Source organism: Dermacentor andersoni, chromosome 6, assembly GCF_023375885.2.
Source record: "Dermacentor andersoni chromosome 6, qqDerAnde1_hic_scaffold, whole genome shotgun sequence".
NCBI lineage: Eukaryota > Metazoa > Arthropoda > Arachnida > Ixodida > Ixodidae > Dermacentor > Dermacentor andersoni.
The window spans coordinates 169,362,055-169,383,640 of record NC_092819.1 but is presented as its reverse complement, the minus strand read 5'-3'; the positions used below and the strand labels follow the sequence as shown (position 1 = coordinate 169,383,640).

The window sequence follows — 21,586 nt, the reverse complement described above, 5'->3', positions numbered from 1 at the left end:
GGTATTTGTAGTCCATACGAAGCGACTGTGCCGAATGTAGCACTTGGTTGCCCGATGTGAAAAAGGCCATGAGTTGGAGGCAGCTGGTACGGTCCGGCCTTGCTTGCGTTGACTGTGCTGTCACTTTGTCAACAAACGTTCCAGTGGTAGTCCAGGTCGCAACGACTGCCTTGACAGCACAACGGCACTGACGTGGCGATCCATAGTAGGGCGGCCTGCACGGAAAAAAGCATTCTAATGACCAGCACAGTTGCAGTGGCGTGCGTCAAGTGATCGCAGCATGGGGGCGGTATTTGTAGTCCATCCTAAGTGGCTGCGCAGAGCGTAGCACTTGTTCGACAGATGTGGAAAAGGCCAGGAGTTGGACGCAGCGCGGATAAGGCCCGGCGTTGCTTCCGCTGACTGTGCTGTCACTTTGTCACCAAACGTCCCAGTGGTAGTCCAGGTCGCAACGGCTGCCTTGACAGCACAACGGCATTGACGCGCCGATCCATAATAGTGCGGCCTGCATACAAAAGTGCCTTTTCGTGACCAGCATAGTTGCAGTGGCATGCGCCAAGTGTTTGCAGCATGATGGCGGTATTTGTAGTCCATTCGAAGCGGCTACGCAGAGCCTAGCACTTCATTGCCAGATGTGGAAAATGTCTGTAGTTGGAGGCAGCGGGTAAGCCTCGGCGTTGCTTGCGTTTAATATGCTGTCACTTCGTCACCTAACGTCCCAGTGATAGTCCAGGTTACAATGGCTGCCTTGACAGCACAGTGCATTGACGTGGCGATACATAATAGTGCGCCCTGCATCGAAAATGGCATTCTCTTGACCAGCATAGTTACAGTGGCCTGCGCCAAGTGATTGCAGCCTGATGGCGCTATTTGTAGTCCATCCGAAGCGACTGCGCAGAGCGTAGCACTTGTTCAATAGATATGAAAAAGGCCAGGAGTTGGAGGCAGCGGGTAAGGCTCGGCGTTGCTTGCGTTGACTGTGCAGTCACTTTGTCGCCAAACGTCCCAGTGATAGTCCAAGTCACAACTGCTGCCTTGACAGCACAACGGCATTGACGTGACGATCCCTAATAGTGCGGCCTGCATGGAAAAGGGCATTCTCGTGATAAGCATAGTTGCAGTGGCGTGCGTCAAGTGATTGCAGCATGGTGGTGGTATTTGTGGTCCGTCGGAAGCGACTGCGCAGAGTGCAGCAATTGATTGCCAGATGTGGAAAAGGTTTGGAGTTGGAGGCAGCAGGTAAGGCTCGGCGTTGCTTGCGTTGACTGTGCTGTCACTTTGTCACCAAACATCCCCGTGGAAGTCCAGGTCGCAACGGCTGCTTTGACAGCACAACGGCATTGACGTGTCGATCCATAATAGTGCGGCCTGCATGGAAAAAAGCATTGTAATGACCAGCATAGGTGCAGTGGCGTGCGTCAAGTGATTGCAGCATGGTGGCGGTATCTGTAGTCCATCCTAAGCGGTTGCGCAGAGTGTAGCACATGTTCGACAGATGAAGAAAAGGCCATGAGTTGGAGGCAGCGCGGGTAAGGCACGGCGTTGCTTCCGCTGACTGTGCTATCACTTTGTCACCAAACGTCCCAGTGGTAGTCCAGGTCGCAACGGCTGCCTTGACAGCACAACGGCATTCACTTGGCGATCCATAATAGTGTGGCCTGCATGCAAAAGGGCCTTTTCCTGACCAGCATAGTTGCAATGGCATGCGTCAAGTGAGTGCAGCATGGTGGCGGTATTTGTAGTCCGTTCGAAGCGACTGCGCAAAGTGCAGCACTTGATTGCAAGATGTGGAAAAGGTTTGGAGTTGGAGGCAGCGGGAAGGCTCGGCGTTGCTTGCGTTGTCTGTGCTGTCACTTTGTCGCAAAACGTCCGAGTGATAGTCCAGGTCTTAAAAGCTGCCTTGACCGCTGAATGGCATCGACGTGCGATCCATAATAGTGCGGCCTGCATGAAAAAGGGGCACTCTCGTGACCAGCATGGCTGCAGTGGCGTGCGTCGAGTGATTGCAGCATGGTGGCGGTATTTGCAGTCCGTACGAAGCTACTGCGCAGAAAGTAGCACTTGTTTCCTCGGTGGGAAATAGGCCAGGATTGGAGGCAGCGGGTACGGCCTGGCCTTGCTTGCGTTGACTGTGCTGTCACTTTGTCACCAAACGTCCCAGTGGTAGTCCAGGTCGCAACGGCTGCCTTGACAGCACAACGGCATTGACGTGGCGATCCATAATAGTGAGGCCCGCTTGCAAAAGGTCATTTTCGTGGCGAGCATGGTTGCAGTGGCATGCGCCAAGTGATTGCAGCATGATGGCGGTATTTGTAGTCCATTCGAAGCGGCTACGCAGAGTGTAGCACTTGAGTGCCAGATGTGGAAAAGGTCTGTAGTTGGAGGCAACGGGTACGGCCCGTGTTGCTTGCGTTGACTATGCTGTCACTTTGTCGCCAAACGTCCCAGTGATAGTCCAATTCACAACGGCTCCCTTGACAGCACAACGGCATCGACGTGGCAATCCATAATAGTGCGACCTGCATGGAAAAGGGCATTCTCTTATCCAGCATTGTTGTCGTGGCCTGCCCCAAACGATTGCAGCCCGGTGGCGGTATTTGTAGTTAATGCGAAGCAACTGCGCTGAGCGTAGCACTTGGTTGCCCGATGTGAAAAAGGCCAGGAGTTGGAGGCAGCGGGTATGGCCCGGCGTTGTTTGCGTTGACTGTGCTGTCACTTTCTCACCAGACGTCCCAGTAGTAGTCCAGGTCGAAACGGCTCCCCTGACAGCACAACGGCACTGACGTGGCGATCCCTAATAGTGGCGGCTGCATGGAAAAGCGCATTCTCGTGACCAGCATAGCTGCACTCTCGTGCGCCAAGTGATTGCAGCATGATGGCGGTATTTGTAGTCCATACGAAGCGACTGCGCAGCACTTAGCACTTGCTTGCCCGATGTGAAAAAGGCCATGAGTTGGACGCAGCGCGGGTAAGGCCCGGCGTTGCTTCCGCTCACTGTGCTGTCACTTTGTCCCCAAACGTCCCAGTAGTAGTCCAGGTCGCAACGGCTGCGTTAACAGCACAACGGCATTGACGTGGCGATCCATAATAGTGCGGCCTGCATGCAAAAGAACCTTTTCGTGACCAGCATAGTTGCAGTGGCATGCGCCAAGTCATTGCAGCATGATGGCGGTATTTGGAGTCCATTCGAAGCGGCTACGCAGAGCCTAGCCCTTGATTGCCAGATGTGGAAAATGTCTGTAGTTGGAGGCAGCGGGTAAGCCTCGGCGTTGCTTGCGTTTAATGTGCTGTCACTTTGTCACCTAACGTCCCAGTGATGGTCCAGGTTACAATGGCTGGCTTGACAGCGCAGTGCATTGACGTGGCGATACATAATAGTGCGCCCTGCATGCAAAATGGCATTCTCGTGACCAGCATAGTTGCAGTGGCCTGCGCCAAGTGATTGCAGCATGATGGCGCTATTTCTAGTCCACCCGAAGTGACTGCGCAGAGCGTAGCACTTGCTCAACAGATATGAAAAAGGCCAGGAGTTGGAGGCAGCGGGTAAGGCTCGGCGTTGCTTGCGTCGACTGTGCTGTCACTTTGTCACCAAACGTCCCAGTGATAGTCCAAGTCACAACTGCTGCCTTGACAGCAAACGGCATTGACGTGACAATCCCTAATAGTGCGGCCTGCATAGAAAAGGCATTCTCGTGATAAGCATAGTTGCAGTGGCGTGCGTCAAGTGATTGCAGCATGGTGGCGGTATTTGTGGTCCGTCGGAAGCGACTGCGCAGACTGCAGCAATTGATTGCCAGATGTGGAAAAGGTTCGGAGTTGGAGGCAGCGGGTAAGGCTCGGCGTTGCTTGCGTTGACTCTGCTGTCACTTTGTCACCAAACGTCCCAGTGATAGTCCAGGTCATAAAAGCTGCCTTGACCGCTGAATGTCATCGACGTGCGACCTACAATAGTGCGGCCTGCATGAAAAAGGGCAATCTCGTGACCAGCATGGTTGCAGTGGCGTGCGTCAAGTGATTGCAGCATGGTGGCGGTATTTCTAGTCCGTACGAAGCGACTGCGCAGAACGTAGCACTTGGTTGCTCGATGCGAAATAGGCCAGGAGTTGGAGGCAGCGGGTACGGCCTGGCCTTGCTTGCGTTGACTGTGCTGTCACATTATCGCCAAACGTCCCAGTGGTAGTCCAGGTCGCAACGGCTGCCTTGACAGCACAACGGCATTGGCGTGGCGATCCATAATAGTGAGGCCTGCTTGCAAAAGGGCATTTTCGTGACGAGCATAGTTGCAGTGGCATGCGCCAAGTGATTGCAGCATGATGGCGGTATTTGTAGTCCATTCGAAGCGGCTACGCAGAGTGTAGCACTTGATTGCCAGATGTGCAAAAGGTCTGTAGTTGGAGGCAACGGGTACGGCCCGTGTTGCTTGCGTTGAATATGCAGTCACTTTGTCGCCAAACGTCGCAGTGATAGTCCAATTCACAACGGCTCCCTTGACAGCACAACGGCATTGACGTGGCAATCCATAATAGTGCGACCTGCATGGAAAAGGGCATTCTCTTATCCAGCATTGTTGTCGTGACATGCCCCGAGCGATTGGAGCCCGGTGGCGGTATTTGTAGTTAATGCGAAGCAACTGCGCTGAGCGTAGCACTTGGTTGCCCGATGTGAAAAAGGCCAGGAGTTGGAGGCAGCGGGTATGGCCCGCCGTTGTTTGCGTTAACTGTGCTGTCACTTTCTCACCAGACGCCCCAGTGGTAGTGCAGGTCGCAACGGCTCCCGTGAAAGCACAACGGCATTGACGTGGCGATCCCTAATAGTGCGGGCTGCATGGAAAAGCGCATTCTCGTGACCAGCATAGCTGCAGTCGCGTGCGCCAAGTGATTGTAGCATGATGGCGGTATTTGTAGTCCATTCGAAGCGGCAACGCGGAGCGTAGCACTTGATTGCCAGATGTGGAAAAGGTCTCTAGTTGGAGGCAACGGGTACCGCCTGTGTTGCTTGCGTTGACTATGCTGTCACTTTGTCGCCAAACTTCCCAGTGACAGTCGCAGTCACAGCTGCTGCTTTGGCAGCAAAACGGCATTCACGTGGCAATCCATAATAGTGCGGCATGCATTGAAAAGCTCATTCTCGTGATCAGCATAGTTGCAGTGGCATGCGTCAAGTGATTTCAGCACGGTGGCGGTATTTGTAGACCGTCCGAAGCGACTGTGCAGAGTGCAGCACTTGATTGCCGTATGTGGAAAAGGCCAGGAGTTGGAGGCAGCGGGTAAGGCTCGGCGTTGCTTGCGTTTAATGTGCTGTAACTTTGTCGCCAAACGTCCCAGTGGTAGTCCAGGTCGCAACGGCTGCCTTGACAGCCCAACGGCATTGACGTGGCGATCAATAATAGTGCGCCCTGCATGGAAAAGGGCATTCTCGTAACTAGTATAGTTGCAGTGGCGTGCGTCAAGTGATTGCAGCGTGGCGGCGGTATTTTTAGTCCATCCTAAGCGGCTGCGCAGAGCGTAGCACTTGGTTTCCCGATGTGAAAAAGGCCAGAAGTTGGACGCAGCGCGTACGGCTCGGCGTTGCTTGCGTTGTCTGTGCTGTCACTTTGTCACCTAACGTCCAAGTGATAGTGCAGGTTACAATGGCTGCCTTGACAGCACAGTGACATTGACGTGGCGATCCATAATAGTGCGCCCTGCATGGAAAATGGCATTCTCGTGACCAGCACAGTTGCAGTAGCCTGCGCCAAGTGATTGCAGCATGATGGCGCTATTTGTAGTCCATCCGAAGCGACTGCGCAGAGCGTAGCACTTGTTCGACAGATATGAAAAAGGCCAGGAGTTGGAGGCAGCGGGTAAGGCCTGGCGTTGCTTGCGCTGACTGTGCTGTCACATTGTCACCTAACGTCCCAGTGTTAGTCCAGGTCACAACGGCAGCCATGACAGCACAACGCCATTGACGTGGCGATCCATACTAGAGCGCCCTGCATGGAAAAGGGCATTCTCCTGACCAGCATAGTTGTTGTGGCGTGCCCCGAGTGATCGCAGTATGATGCCGGTATTTGTAGTCCATACGAAGCGACTGCACAGAGCGTAGCACTTGATTGCCAGATGTGGAAAAGGTCTGTAGTTGGAGGCAACGGGCACGGCTCGTGCGGCTTGCGTTGACTATGCTGTCACTTTGACGCCAAACGTCCCAGTGATAGTCCAAGTCACAACTGCTGCCTTTACTGCACAATGGCATTGACGTGGCAATCCATAATAGTGCGGTCTGCACGAAAAAGGGCATTCTCGTGACCAGCGTAGTTGCTGTGGCGTGTGCCAAGTGATTGCAGGGTGGTGGCGGTATTCGTAGTCCATCCGAAGCGACTGCGCAGAGTGCAGCACTTGATTGCCAGATGTGGAAAAGGTTTGGAGTTGGAGGCAACGGGAAAGGCCCGGCGTTGCTTACGTTGACTGTGCTGTCACTTTGTCACCAAACGTCCCAGTGATAGACCAGGTCGCAACGGCTGCCTTGACACCAAAACGGCATTGATGGGGCCATCCATAATACTGCGGCCTGCATGAAAAAGGGCGTTTCCTTATCCATCATAATTGTGGTGGCGTGCCCCGAGCGATTGCAGCACGGTGGCAGTATTTGTAGTTCATACGAAGCGACTGCGCATAGCGTAGCACTGGGTTGCCCGATGTGAAAAAGGACAGGAGATGGAGGCAGCGGGTACGGCCCGACGTTGTTTGCGTTCACTGTGCTGTCACTTTCTCACCGGGCGTCCCAGTGGTTGTCCAGGTCGCAAATGCTCCCTTGACAGCACAACGGCATTGACGTGGCCATCCATAATAGTGCGGTCTGCATGGAAAAGAGCATTCTCGTGACCAGCATAGCTGCAGTGGCGTGCGTCGAGTGATTGCAGCACGGTGGCGGTATTTGTAGTCCATTCGAAGCGGCTACGCAGAGCGTAGCACTTGATTGCCAGATGTGGAAAAGGTCTGTAGTTGGAGGCAACGGGTACGGCCCGCGTTGCTTGCGTTGAGTATGCTGTCACTTTGTCGCCAAACGTCCTAGTGATAGTCCAAGTCATAACGGCTGCCTTTACAGCTCAACGGCATCGACGTGGCAATCCATAATAGTGCGGCCTACATGGAAAAGGGCATTCTCGTGATCAGCATAGTTGCTGAGGCGCGCGTCAAGTGATTGTAGCCTGGTGGCGGTATTTGTAGTCCGTCCGAAGCGACTGCGCAGAGGGTAGCACTTGATTGCTAGATGTGGAAAAGGTCTATAGTTGGAGGCAACGGGTACGGCCTGTGTTGCTTGCGTTGACTATGCTGTCACTTTGTCACCTAACGTCGCAGTGATAGTCCAGGTTACAATGGCTGCCTGGACAGCGCAGTGCATTGACGTGGCGATACATAATAGTGCGCCCTGCATGGAAAATGGCATTCTCGTGACCACCATAGTTGCAGTGGCCTGCGCCAAGTGATTGCAGCATGATGGCGCTATTTGTAGTCCATCCGAAGCGACTGCGCAGAGCGTAGCGCTTGTTCAAAAGATATGAAAAAGGCCAGGAGTTGGAGGCAGCGGGTAAGGCTCGGCGTTGTTTGCGTTGACTGTGCTGTCACTTTGTCGCCAAACGTCCCAGTGATAGTCCAGGTCATAACGGCTGCCTCGACCGCAGAATGGAATCGACGTGCGATTCATAATAGTGCGGCTTGCATGGAAAAAGGTATTCTCGTGAACAGCATAGTTCCAGTGGCGTGGCGCCAAGTGATTGCAGCGTGGTGGCGGTTTGTTGTGGTCCATTTTAAGCGGCTGCGCAGAGCGTAGCACTTGTTCGACAGAAGTGGAAAAGGACAGGAGTTGGAAGCAGCGCGGGTACTGTATGGCGTTGCTTGCATTGACTGTGCTGTCACTTTGCCGCCAAACGTCTCAGTGATGATCCAGATCGCGACTGCAGCCTTGGCAGCACAACGACGTTGACGTAGCTATCCATAATAGTGCGGCCTGCACGAAAAAGGGCATTCTCGTGACCAGGATAGTTGCAGTGGCGTGCGTAAAGTGATTTCAGCATGGTGGCGGTATTTGTAGTCCGTCCGAAGCGACTGCGCAGAGTGCAGCACTTGATTGCCAGATATGGAAAAGGCCAGGAGTTGGAGGCAGCGGGTAAGGCCCGTGTTGCTTGCGTTGACTATGCTGTCACTTTGTCCCCTAACGTCCCAGTGATAGTCCAGGTTACAATGGCAGCCTTGACAGCACAGTACATTGACGTGGCGATACATAATAGTGCGCCCTGCATGGAAAATGGCATTCTCGTGCCCAGCATAGTTGCAGTGGCCTGCGCCAAGTGATTGCAGCATGATGGCGCTATTTGTAGTCCATCTGAAGCGACTGCGCAGAGCGTAGCACTTGTTCAACAGATATGAAAAAGGCCAGGAGTTGGAGGCAGCGGGTAAGGCCTGGCGTTGCTTGCGCTGACTGTGCTGTCATTTTGTCACCTAACGTCCCAGTGATAGTCCATGTCATAACGGCTGCCTTGACGGCACAACGGCGGTGACGTGGCGATCCATAATAGTGCGCCCCGCATGGAAAAGGGCATTCTTGTGACCAGCATAGTTGTGGTGTGCCCCGCGTGATTGCAGCATGGTGGCGGTATTTGTAGTCCATACGAAGCGACTGCGCAGAGCGTAGCACTTGATTGCCAGATGTGTAAAAGGTTTGTAGTTGGAGGCAACGGGTACGGCCCGGCGTCGCTTGCGTTGACTGTGCTGTCACTTTGTCACCAAACGTCCCAGTGGTAGTCCAGGTCGCAACGGCTGCCTTGACAGCCCAACGGCATTGACGTGGCGATCCATAATAGTGCGGCCTGCATGGAAAGAGCATTCTCGTGACCAGCATAGTTGCAGTGGCGTGCGTCAAGTGATTGCAGCATGATGGCGGTATTTGTCGTCCATCCGAAGCGGCTGTGCAGAGCGAGGCACTTGTTCGACAGATGTGGAAAAGGCCAAGAGTTGGAGGCAGCTTGGGTAAGGCGCGGCGTTGCTTGCGCTTACTATGCTGTCACTTTGTCACCTAACGTCGCAATGATAGTCCAGGTCACAACGGCTGCCTTGACAGCACACCGGCATTGACGTGGCGATCCATAATAGTGCACCTTGCACGAAAAAGGGCATTCTCGTGACCAGCATAGTTGTAGTGGCATGCGCCAAGTGATTGCAGCATGACGGCGGTATTTGTTGTCCATCCGAAGCGACTGCGCAGAGCGTAGCACTTGATTGCCAGATGTGTAAAAGGTTTGTAGTTGGAGGCAGCGGGTGAGGCTCGGCGTTGCTTGCGTTGACTGTGCTGTCACTTTGTCGCCAAACGTCCCAGTGGTAGTCCAGGTTGCAACGGCTGCCTTGACAGCACAACGGCATTGACGTGGCGATCAATAATAGTGCGGCCTGCACGGAAAGAGCATTCTCGTGACCAGCATAGTTGCAGTGGCGTGCGTCAAGTGATTGCAGCATGGTGGCGGTATTTGTAGTCCATACGAAGCGACTGCGCAGAACGTAGCACTTGGTTGCCCGATGTGAAAAAGGCCATGAGTTGCAGGCAGCGGGTACGGCCCGGCCTTGCTTGCGTTGACTGTGCTGTCACTTTGTCACCAAACGTTCCAGTCGTAGTCCAGGTCGCAACGACTGCCTTGACAGCACAACGGCATTGACGTGGTGATCCATAGTAGTGCGGCCTGCACGGAAAAAAGCATTCTCGTGAACAGCATAGTTGCAGTGGAGTGGCGCCAATTGATTGCAGCATGGTGGCGGTTTTTGTAGTCCATCATGAGCGGCTGCGCAGAGCGTAGCACTTGTTCGACAGAAGTGGAAAAGGCCAGGAGTTGGAAGCAGCGCGGGTACGGTGCGGGGTTGCTTGCATCGACTGTGCTGTCACTTTGTCGCCAAACGTCCCAATGATAATCCAGATCGCGACAGCTGCCTTGGCAGCGCAACGACGTTGACGTGGCTATCCATAATAGTGCGGCCTGATCGAAAAAGGGCATTCTCGTGACCAGCATAGTTGCGGTGGTGTGCTCCGCAACCGTATTCATGCTTGCTAAATACATATGGAGTAAAGCGAGCATACAATGCTGATTAAGCTAGATTTTTACTTGGATGCTACGTTGTAGAAATAACGCCACGAATTGAATCAGAACGTCATCTTTTCTATTTCTGTCTCAACTTTAACAGAATATTTAGCTTTTATTTCTTATCAGAGCATCTTTAACATTGAGCATACACTCATACAGCGCCCATATGTGTATACAGGGAGTATTGTCTTGGCTGCACCAAATTCTTTAAATTAAAAATGTATGAATCATGGTAACGACACCTATACTATTTTTCCAGCCAGTTTGGTTTCAAGGAGCCTGCCCAGGGGAAATAATTGCTCGCGTAGCTCCCACATAAAATCGGCTATTGAAAATTTAATCGTGTGGATAGGTATTGTAGGGAGAAGGGCAACTACCGTAGCATGGCTAATTCAGCACGCAGTTGCGGAAATTGATCTATATATAGTTGCGACCAATTCGTACACTCGAATGGGAAACAATGGTACCGTGATTTAATTTTGCCTATTTTAAATATTTGGTGCAGCTAAAAAAGACGCCCTGTATACCCTTCATAGAATAACTACCTTTTTAATGAAATATATATATATATATATATATATATATATATATATATATATAAGCAGAAAGTGTAAGTGCTTGCTCCTGAGTAAGTTTCAATAAGTTGAAACAAAAAATTGGAGGACGCTTAAGCTTCGCCTTCAAGATTGAAACGCGACAGCGTTCCCGTCGACCCGCCAAGTGGTGTAAGACGCGCTACGGCGCAGCGACTACGCGCCCCGCATCGGACGCGGTGAGCGTCGAGCAACGCAGCGTTCGGCGCGACAGCGAAATGTGCGCCTGAGCAAGCGACGCACGTGTACGTGAGGCGAGAGCTACCCCAGGCGGAGATACAAGTGGCTGACCTGACTGGCGGGCCGTTTGAGTGCTGTGCAGTGCGCGTACGCATCGGGGGCGTGGACACTTCTATCGCCTGTGTGTATGTCCGACCCTGCCAGCCTTGGGACCCCTCCTGCCTGCTACGTTTGGCTAGACACCTTGGCAAAGACTTCGTCCTCTGTGGCGATTTCAATGCCCACCACACAGCCTGGGGTGGCCGGCACTGCTGCCCTCGTGGCAAGGCACTACGGGATGCTGCTGACCAACTCGGCCTGCAGATTCTAAACACTGGCGCCCCCACTTTCATCCGGCGCGGAGCTCGTCCAACACAGACGGCAATCGACCTGAGCCTGACCACAGAGGACTGCCGGTACAGCTGGGAGACGCTTCCTGACACCTGGGGTTCCGACCATCTGCCCCTGCTCCTGACTCCTTTTCGAGGCAAGTCCCCCAGGAGCAGAGAGTGCCTCACAGTCAACTGGAAGGCATTTCGTGAGCTCTGCCGGCAGGCGGACAACGACGGGGATCTGTTGCAGATGATCGTGGAGTGCGCCCATGCCGCTACCATACGCTCTACTGTCCCAGAGGGCAAACCAGTTCCGGATATACGCCATTTAGAACTGCGAGCTGCTCGGCGCCGTGTCGAACGCAGGGCCCGGCGCACCATGCTTCCGGAACAATGGACGGCCTACCGCCGCGTGGATGCTGTCTGCCGCCGCCACGCCCGCCGACGCAGACGGCAAAGCTGGGAGAGCCTCTGCTCCACCATCAGTCGCAATCCAGATGGTACTCGAGCTTGGCGCCTGCTAAGGTCACTGATGGATGCTCCAAGCGCGCAACGCCAGTCCTTAACCGTGGCCGTCCTCATGGGCATCAGCGAGCGGGCCCTGGTCGAGCGCCTAGCCGACCGGTTTGCTGAGAGGTCTCCAGTCCCGCAGATCCTGCCCTCGACGGTCGCCACAAGACGCTGCCTCCCTCCCTGCCACCATCCAGAGTGGGTGGCAGCACAGATCTCCGCCCTATGCAGCGAGCCTCTCCGCATGCACGAGCTCGAGTCGGCGCTAGCTCTCACACGACGACGGAGTGCCCCAGGAGCCGACGGAATAACCTGTCAGATGCTGCGTAACCTTGCAGAGCCACAACGGGTACGACTCCTGGAGCAGTTCAACTCCTACTGGAGCACCGGGGTCCTGCCTGAGAGCTGGCTGACGGCTGTGGTGGTGCCTATGCTGAAGCGACGGAAGCCTGCGACTTCGCTCTCCTCCTATAGGCCAGTCTCCCTTACCTCTGCAGCATGCAAGCTGATGGAGAAGATGGCCCTATCACGGCTCGAATGGATAGCTGCCCAGCAGAAGTACTTTGCAGAACAGCAATCTGGCTTCAGGCAAAAGCGCTCAACGGCGGACTCCATCGCAGATGTGGTGGCCACCCTGGAGGATGCCAGGGGCAGTGGGGACGTCGCCATGCTGCTGCTCCTGGACGTCCAGAGTGCCTTTGACCGGCTGCCGCACGAGGTGATCGAGGCTGCACTGGACTGCTTAGGCGTCACCGGATGTCTCCGGGGCTTCATCTCTGCCTTCCTGGTGGGCCGGAGTTTTCGTGTACGGGTAGGCAAGGTGCTCAGCGATCCCAGAGACATCACCTCCGGTGTCCCGCAGGGATCAGTGCTGAGCCCTTTCCTCTTCAACCTGGCACTGGCAGGACTCGCAGCAGCACTACCGGCTGACAGCCGCTACCCAGTCTGCTGCGCTATCTACGCAGATGACGTGGCACTGTGGATACGAGGACCCAGGAGAAGCATCGCTGCCATCCGGGGCTCTCTACAGAGGGCATTAGAAGCGGTCATCTCCTTCCTCGGTGGCATCGGCCTCTCTGTGTCCCCGGCAAAGACAGAGGCACTACTTGTACACCCGCTAGCCTCCGCACGCCTCTACGTGAAACAGCTGCGCATTGCAAACACCACCGTCCCATGGAAGCGGCAGGTCACGTATTTAGGCCTAACCATTGATCATCGGCTCTCCTGGATTCCTGCTGTCAAGGCTGTCACCTCCAAAGTCCGAAGAGTCCAGGGGGCAGTGAGCAAGATGCAACAGCGTGGTCGGGGCTGCACCGTCAAGTGGGCGCTGCGGATGAACCAAGCGGCGGCCACATCCATCCTGCTATATGCCCTGCCGCTGGTTCTACTATCTCCAGCTAGGAAGCAACAACTCGAGAGACTGCACATGAGTGCAGTTAGGAGCATCCTCGGGCTCCCCAAGCACTCTCGAGTTGCTGCCACACTGGCTGAGGCTGGCGAATGGCCACTGTCGCTGCACATGCTCCAACGTGCCCTTGGGCACATTGACCGTCTGCACCGTGCTCCAGATGGTGGGGCTCTGCTCTGCCGACTGCGGAGCCAGCCACTATCTCGCATGGGGGGCCTCTGTCAGCTCTACGAGGAGCTGATTGTACAGCGACCAGTGCCCATGGTCACACCTCCGCCACACGAGAAGCCTCCAGAGGTGCACCTATCCCTGAATGGAACATCAAAGCGCCGGACGCCAGCAGCAGCACTACAACAGGCAGCTATTGGCAAACTCCTGGAAGAGCTGGACGGCAGGCTGCTCGTGTACACGGATGGCTCCGTGCTCTCCAATGGCTCCGCAGCAGCGGCATGTGCCATCCCATCTGAGGGCAGGAGCAGGCAGTGCCGACTTCCTTTTCGCGCGAGCTCCACAGCAGCTGAGCTGGCGGGACTCCACCTGGCTGCAGACCTCCTGGCGGAGGACCCCCCGACAAAACCAGTGGCGGTGCTAAGTGACTCACGACCGGCTCTCCAGGCACTCTCCGATCACCATCGACACGGAGTCACTGAGACCCTCCTGAGAGCAAAAATCTCGGCCCTCTCTGCAGTGGGGGTAGCCATCTCCTTCCACTGGCTGCCTTCCCACGTAGGAATCGCTGGAAACGAGGAGGCGGATGTCCTTGCTAAGGCCGCCCACCACCCGACCGTTCCACTCACCAGAGCAGTCGCAGCATCGGACTTCTCCAGGCAGAGACTCAAACAGCTGCTCACATCCAGCCATCCGGATAGCAGGGTAGCTACCAACCGCGCCCCAAAACTCCTCCCTGAGAACGGCCTCTCGCGACGGGACCGTTCCACACTCCTTCGTCTGCGCACGGGCTCCGTGTGGACGGCAGCTAGGCTCCATGCCAAGGGACGCATCGCCTCGCCGGCCTGCAGAAGGTGCGGTGACGCCGAGACCCTCGAGCACCTACTCTGCACCTGTCCAACACTAGCCCAGGAGCGCGCTCCAGTCACTGCCACCTACCGACGGTATGGACTTCCGGCTACCTCAGAGATACACCTGCTCTTCCCGGCCCGCTACCACCTCCCAGCACTGGCAAGCCTGCTTGAATATGTGTACACAAACGGGCTCCTAGATCGCCAATAGACTCCGGCCTCGCACGGCCTCTGCCCGAGCGCCGGCCATCGCCCCTGGATGATGCTGACGTCTGCTGCCTAAAACCAATCTCTCCCTTTCCCCCTCTATCCTCTCATTTTTCTTTCCCCGCCCCCATTCCCCATTACGCTGCGCCGTGCTCCCATATGGGCTGCAGAACTGAGCGTATTTTCCCTCTCCAAAATCACGAAGAAGAAGCGACGCACGCCTGGGCCTTAGAAACAGCTCGTTTCTAAGGCAACACCGCGTTCACTAGAGGCGCTTTTGTACCGCTTTGAAGCATGGAACTCGTGGCTCAGTGACAATAAAGAGAAAAAAAAAACTCGTGGCTCAGTGACAATAAAGAGAAAAAAAAAAGCTCGTGGCTCAGTGGTAACGTCTCCGTCTCACACTCCGGAGACCCTGGTTCAATTCCCACCCAGCCCATCTTGCAAGTTGATTTTTTATTCATGAAGTGCCTGCTGGGATTTATCGCTCACGGCCAACGCCGGCGACGCCGACACCGACGACACCGGCTTTTCTGCGACACGAGCTCCTGAACGCTGTCGCGTTAAAAGTGGTACACGCCATAAGTTATGAAAGAGAACCGTCTACAGCTTAATATCCAGCTTTACCGAACACGTACCAACCGGAGCCTCAAATGACCGCGGCGCGCTGCTAGTGCGCTTTCCATGGAATGAGCATGTTTTTCGCGAATAATTGAAAGTGCGGGTCGAATTTTGAAGAGGACAGGTGACAGACATGTTCTAGACAACAATCCACACAAGGCAAATGCTGTTGAAAGTTAGAAGTCTGTTGCCAGAGTGGTTAAAGATTCAGAAATGGAAGCCTATGGAAACGACAAAAATTTGTACTTGATTTTTGAGACAAGAATGGTCGCTGTGATAAAACTAATGCAGCCACCGTAATGGCCACTATAGCGAGTCCAAAGGCTGATATTTCCATCGATGCCTACCTCGACTCCACACATGGCGTAACACTGTTCCCGAAAGCGATTTTTGCAACAATGTCGTTCGAATTCACGTGGTATCTTTAGAAACGCAAGCATATCACGGAGGAAGCACTGTAAGCAGTGGCCAAATGCTCTAATCGCTGCCACCTACCGCTTCGCGGCGTGCTGGCAGCGGTTCAACGCCGTGACTATTTTTCCTTGAACGCCACGTAGGACTTAGTTCTACAGCCTCCCACCAGATGGCTGAAGCATAAAGCTGCAAACTCGGGTATGGCTTGTTCAGGAGTGCTCTTTAAATATTGTATTTTCTATGCAATTTTTATCTATAAAAAAATACACAAATGAGCAATGTGTTGCTCACTTGTGAAGCCGCAGATTTTATAATTTAAACTTTTTTCCTTGGACAACATAATTACAAGCATGTGCATTTCTTTGTGTTACGTAAAAGAGAATTTTTGTGCATTGTAGTATGGAATGAACTAAACCCCCAGACAGGCCCCTGAACTGATGGAGGCCTCTATGATTGCGACAGAGAAAGGAAATATCAAACCCGTGCTTTCAATGCCAAGTATTCTTCGGCGAGTACCCCAGCAACATCTGTCCATCACGCGAAAAGTGTGATGCCTTTTATTTGCACAAAAATGCGTAATTTGTTAAGGTAGTACACTTATTTAATCATTAGAATTGTGTAAATGCAGATGATTGCTTCATAAGCGATAAGCAACAATTGAAACATAAAGAGGAAGTTGGACGGAGATAATACCCGTAGGGATGATAGCCTATAATAAGAATGAGCCTTCTCATAGTTCAGGGTGGGCTAACTTATATTTAAGGTTGCACCAACTTCAAATTTAGGGGTGGGCCAACCTAAATATGGGGGTGGACCACTTGCATCAACGGTTCGGCTAACTTGAAATTTGGAGGTGGGCCAGCTTAAATTTGAGGTTGGGGCAAATTGAAAATCAAGGGTGGAACAACCTACATTTGACGATGGGCTAAACTGAAAATTGGCGCTTGGGCCAACTTGAAATTTGGAATGGGTCAACTGAAATTCGGGGATGTGCCAACTTGAAATTTGAGGTTGGGGCAAATTGAAAATCGAGGGTGGAACAACCTAAATTTGAGGATAGGCTAAATTGAAAATGGGGGCTTGGGCCAACTTGAAATTTGGAATGGGTCAACTGAAATTCGGGGATGTGCCAACTTGAAATTTGTGAGTGGGCCAACAAAAGTTTATAGCTGGGCGAGCCTCAAAAGTTTGGGGGTGGTACAAATGATATTTAGGAGTGGGCCAAATTGAAGTTTGAAGGTAGGCCCACTCAAACTTGAGGCTGAGCCAATTTCAAGGTCGAGGGTGGGCTAACTTAAATTTGGGGGTTGGCCAACTTGAAGTTAGGGATGGCCTAACTGAAACTTGGGGAGGGACAACCTGTAATTTGGGGTTGGGCCAACTAGAAATTTGGAGGTGGGCCACCTGAAATTGAGGTTGGGCAAATTTCAAAATCAGGAGTGGGCCAAATGAAATTTGGTGGCATGCTTACACATACTGTGACAACTCCAGTGTGGTTTCTGGATACATTATTCAGTGAGAAAAGGGCAATGTGGTGAAGGAAAGCAAAGGGCAGAATCGAAAAATTAGTGCTCAGCCTTTCTTTGTCTACTGGAGTCACCATCACCATCATCAGCCTAGCTACGCCCACTGCAGGGCAAATGCCTCTCCCACACTTCTCCAACTACCGCGGTCATGTGCTAATTGTGGCCATGTTGTCCCTGCAAACTTCTTAATCTCACCCGCCCACCTAACTTTATCCCGCTCCCTGTTACACTTCCCTTCTCTTGGAATCCAGTCCGTAACCTTTAATGACCATCGGTTATCTTCCCTTTTCATTACATTTCCTGCACATGCCCCATTTCTTTTTCTTGATTTCCACTTAGATGTCATTAGATCGGGTTTGTTCCCTCACTCAATCCGCTCTCTTCTTATCCCTTAACGTTACACCCATCATTATTCTTTCCATAGCTCGTTGCGTCGTCCTCCATTTAAGTAGAACCCTTTTCGTAAGCCTCCAAGTTTCTACCCCATAGGTGAGTACTGGTAAGACACAGCTGTTACACACTTTTCTCTTGAGAGATAATGGCAACCTGATGTTCATGATCTGAGAATGCCTGCCAAACGCACCCCAGCTCATTCTTACTCTTCTGATTATTTCAATCTAATGATCCTGATTCGCGGTCACTACCTGCAGTAAGTAGATGTATTCCCTTACCACTTCCTGTGCCTCGCTACATATCCTTAACTGTTGTTCTCTTCCGAGACTGTTAAACATTACTTTAGTTGTCTGCAGAATAATTTTCTGAGCCACCCTACTTCTTTGCCTTTCCAGTTGAGTGAGCATGCTTTGCGATTGTGCCCCTGAATTACTAAGTAAGGCAATATCATCAGCGAATCGCAAGTTACAAAGGGGTTCTCAATTAGCTCTTATCCGCAGTTCTTCCCAATCAAGGACTCTGAATACCTCCTGTAAACACGCTGTGAATAGCATTGGAGAGATCGTATCTCCCTGCCTGACGCTCTTCTTTATTGGGATTTTGTTGCTGTCTTTATGGATTACTACGGTGGCTGTGGAGCCGCTATAGATATCTTTCAATGTTTTTATATGCACTTTGTCAACACCCTGATTCCGGAAAGCCTGCATGACTGTTGTTGCTCCGACTGAATCAAACGCTTTCTCGTAATGAACGAACGCTATATATATAACTGTTGGTTATATTCCGCACATTTCTCTATCATCTGATTTACAGTGTGAATATGGTCTGTTGTTGAGTAGCCTTTACGAAATCCTGCCTGTTCCTGTGGTTGACAGAAGTCTAAGGTGTGCCTGATTCTATTTGGGATTACCTAAGAAAGTACTTCGTAGCCAACTTACAGTAAGCTGATTTGTCTCTAATTTTTCAAATCTTTGGCGTCCCCTTTCTTATGGATTAAGATTATGTTGGGGTTCTACTGGACTCACTGGAGTTGAAAGAGGGATCGCTGTCTTACAGACGAAAAAAAAACGCTATTTTGTCTGACCGCTTAAATTATGTTCTTTTTATTAGAAGGCCAACTACATTAAAATTACACGCAGCAAAATTGGCCTTGTTTCAGAAAGCGGAGGCAACAGTAAGCTTCCTGCAAAATATTATGTCTGAAAGAGAGGTTGATGCGTTAGGATAAGCTAGAAAAAACTGAGCGCCATTCCACTCTGCGAATGTGGATGCCCATGGAAGCTGTGTATGTGGGCCCCATAATGGCGAACTGCCCATTGCCGTGCGTCAAAACCCGTATGCACATAAGTGGAAGGCGAGGCACGAGTAGTCGCTCCTACACGATGTTGAGGCTCAGAAGATGATGATGCACCGGGGGTCTACATACTGATGTATTATTGGAAAGCGTGGCACGACACCTTCTACTAACGATTCCCGGCACGCAGAACAGACACGCACTTCACCGCACTCGGAGGGCACGCACTGCTTCACCGTAGCGAAAGTGATCGTGTGTTACTCGACGTCCCGCAGTGAAGTGATGGTTGCGATGTCACTCAAAAACTACAAACGGCCACACACAACACAGGTCACACAAAATTGGTTCCCTACAGACTCCTTCTGAAACCTGGTCGTTGCTGCCGTGAAACGTTCCAAGCTTGCGGGATCGGCGCCACATGGACAGTTCGCATTTGTTTCCAACTCGCGGTACTGGCGGGCAGCCTGCTTAGGGGAACGCCACCACGGAAGAGCGGAAGGAAAGGAGAGGAGATAAGCAAGCGCTTGGGAACGCCGACAGGGAAATGGCGGTGGGAACGTAGACATGGCCCACGCTGGTGAAAGTGTAGTAGCTGTTGTCATCGGCTTAATCGGTGATCCGGGTTGTATTTGAACATAACATATGAATCTTATTTTTGCAAGTTGGCGGAGTGCCTAAAGCCTCCTTCAGCTCCACCGTGGGTCAGCCCGGTGCTGCACTGTCTTCGGGAACGGCCCACATATGGGGAGAAATTCTCAATCCACACGATTCGATAGACGCACGCATTTTTTCTGAAAACCTAGCAATGTGCAGCTTTTATTAAAGATTCACAGTTACGCCCGAAAGAAAAAGCACCGATTGCGATAGCAAATTAGTAGAAAGCTATACGAAGTAAGGATAGTACTTTTATCGGCCGTATAAGCTTGCAAACATTCGCTTAGTAGCTAAACTTGAAATGATATAATGTGTACGGGTGACTTAAGTAAGACGTAGAAAGAAACAGAGACACGGAGACAAACGCTGTCTTCGTCGTTCTTTTGGTCCCTTCTTCCTGTAGGCGCTGTAAGTGATATTTGAAAAGATGATTGGCCCAGAAGTGCGAGTAAAATTTAATATTTGCACTCATAGCCTCATTGGTTGTGTCTTTCCCTCTGCACTTTCATCGTAGGTTATCGGTTCCGTGCGTTTATTCACAGCTTCTAGCTTACTCGACGCAGTTCCTTTTATTTTTGTTTTATTTAAAATACCCTCAGGGTCTTATGGCATTAAAGAGTGGATTGGCTACAGAGTAGTAATGTTAAGCAGACAAACAAGTGCAGTAAGTTCTGGTATTATAATGATTCTTCTGATTATACAAAGTTGGCTCATGTTACGAGGAAAAGCTTGTTATCGGCGATGGCTGCGATGCTTGAAGGAAGGTGGTTCCATTTCTGAGATGTACGGGGGATGAAATACTGAAAGAAAGACTTTGTCTCACATGAATCAATTCCTACCTTACTGCGATCATCGAAGCAGTTTGAAATGCACTGAGGCCGCAGAATGAATCGTGAAGTGTGGTGCGATTAACAATTTCTGGAAATAGTGAAAGACGGGAAAATTTGCGGCGGTTGGCGAGTGGAATAAGTGCTAGGTTAGTTTTCATTGGGGTTATACTCGCAGCATGGTTATAATTAGAAAGAACGAAATGGGTAGAGTCATTTTGTACTATCCCAAGGGACGTAATGAGATTACAGTGACTGTGATCCCATATTGCACATGTATTTCAAGTGTCGGGCGTATTAGAGTCTTGTAAAGCTGTAATTTTAAAGTAGTCGGTGCTTTGAAAAAGTTGCACCATGAGTATCCGAGCACTGTTAATCGCATACTGTATATGAATGGTCCAATTTAAGTCATTTGTTATCTGTATACCAAGATATTGTCACGTGGTAGTGACGTATAAAGAACACAGTAGCAAATAAAGAACACAGTAGCAAATGACACGACAAAATCTAAGGGAAAGTTGTTCAGATGGTAGGTGCTAGGATTGCAATTAGATCTGTATACGTGTATTATTTGCCATTTGTTACTATTCAATTTCATTACCCACTTCCCACACTAGTCATCTATTTTATCCAGATCAGCTTGGAGGGTTACAGTATCATCATTGCTTTTAATTTCCCGGAAGATAACACAAACATCTGCGAACAGGTGTATGTTGGAAAATATTTAACGGTCAGGCCATTAACATAGATAAGCAATAATACTGGTCTCACCACAGACCCTTGTGGTACACCCGATTGAACTTTACTGGACAGTTGCGACCGTTAGCAGTAACAAATTCAAAGCGGTTAGTAAGGAAAAGCTCTATCCATTTTAGAAGGTTAGGGTCGATATGTAGCATGCTTACTTTAAAAAGTAGTAGTTTATGGCATGCTTTGACAAAGGCTTTATTGAAATCCACGAAGAGACAGTCAGCGCACGATGAGCGATCCAGGATGCGAGCAGTTCATGAGGGAAATATGCTAGTTGTGTTTCGCAGGAATATTATCTTTGAAAACCATGCTGTGCGGTAGTAAAATCTGAGTCGTACTCTACAAAGGCGGCCATATTTGTGAAAACTACAAGCTCGAATAGATTACAGCAGCTTCTTGTAATGGATATGGCGCGATAATTAAGAGGTGAGTTTCTGGGACCAGATTTATAGATTGGAAGCACCTTCCTTCCTTTGGAAGCGCACATGATTTAGGGCCTGTCGGAAAATTTTTCTCAGTATCATGAAACCAAGAGGCTGGTGCATTTAAAGAATTTTGATTTGATTTGATTTTGATTTATTGATTTCCATTTACACACACACATGTACAGAGGAGTGGTAAATGGAGGTGGATGAGGGAAAAAAGCCGCACAGACGCGGCTTGAGGTAACCTCACCCCCTTAGGTACAATATGGCTGCATGGGGTAACACATCA

At 51.4% G+C, this 21,586-nt stretch overlaps 1 protein-coding gene and 1 pseudogene across 1 annotated transcript in view; both read left to right on the top strand.

The window, feature by feature from the left end:
- The window catches only part of LOC126523427 (uncharacterized), a 151,493-nt gene that overhangs the window by 21,402 nt on the left and 108,505 nt on the right, over positions 1 to 21,586 (top strand). The window lies entirely within an intron of this gene.
- Positions 19,206 to 19,385, top strand: LOC126523785 (U2 spliceosomal RNA; annotated as a pseudogene).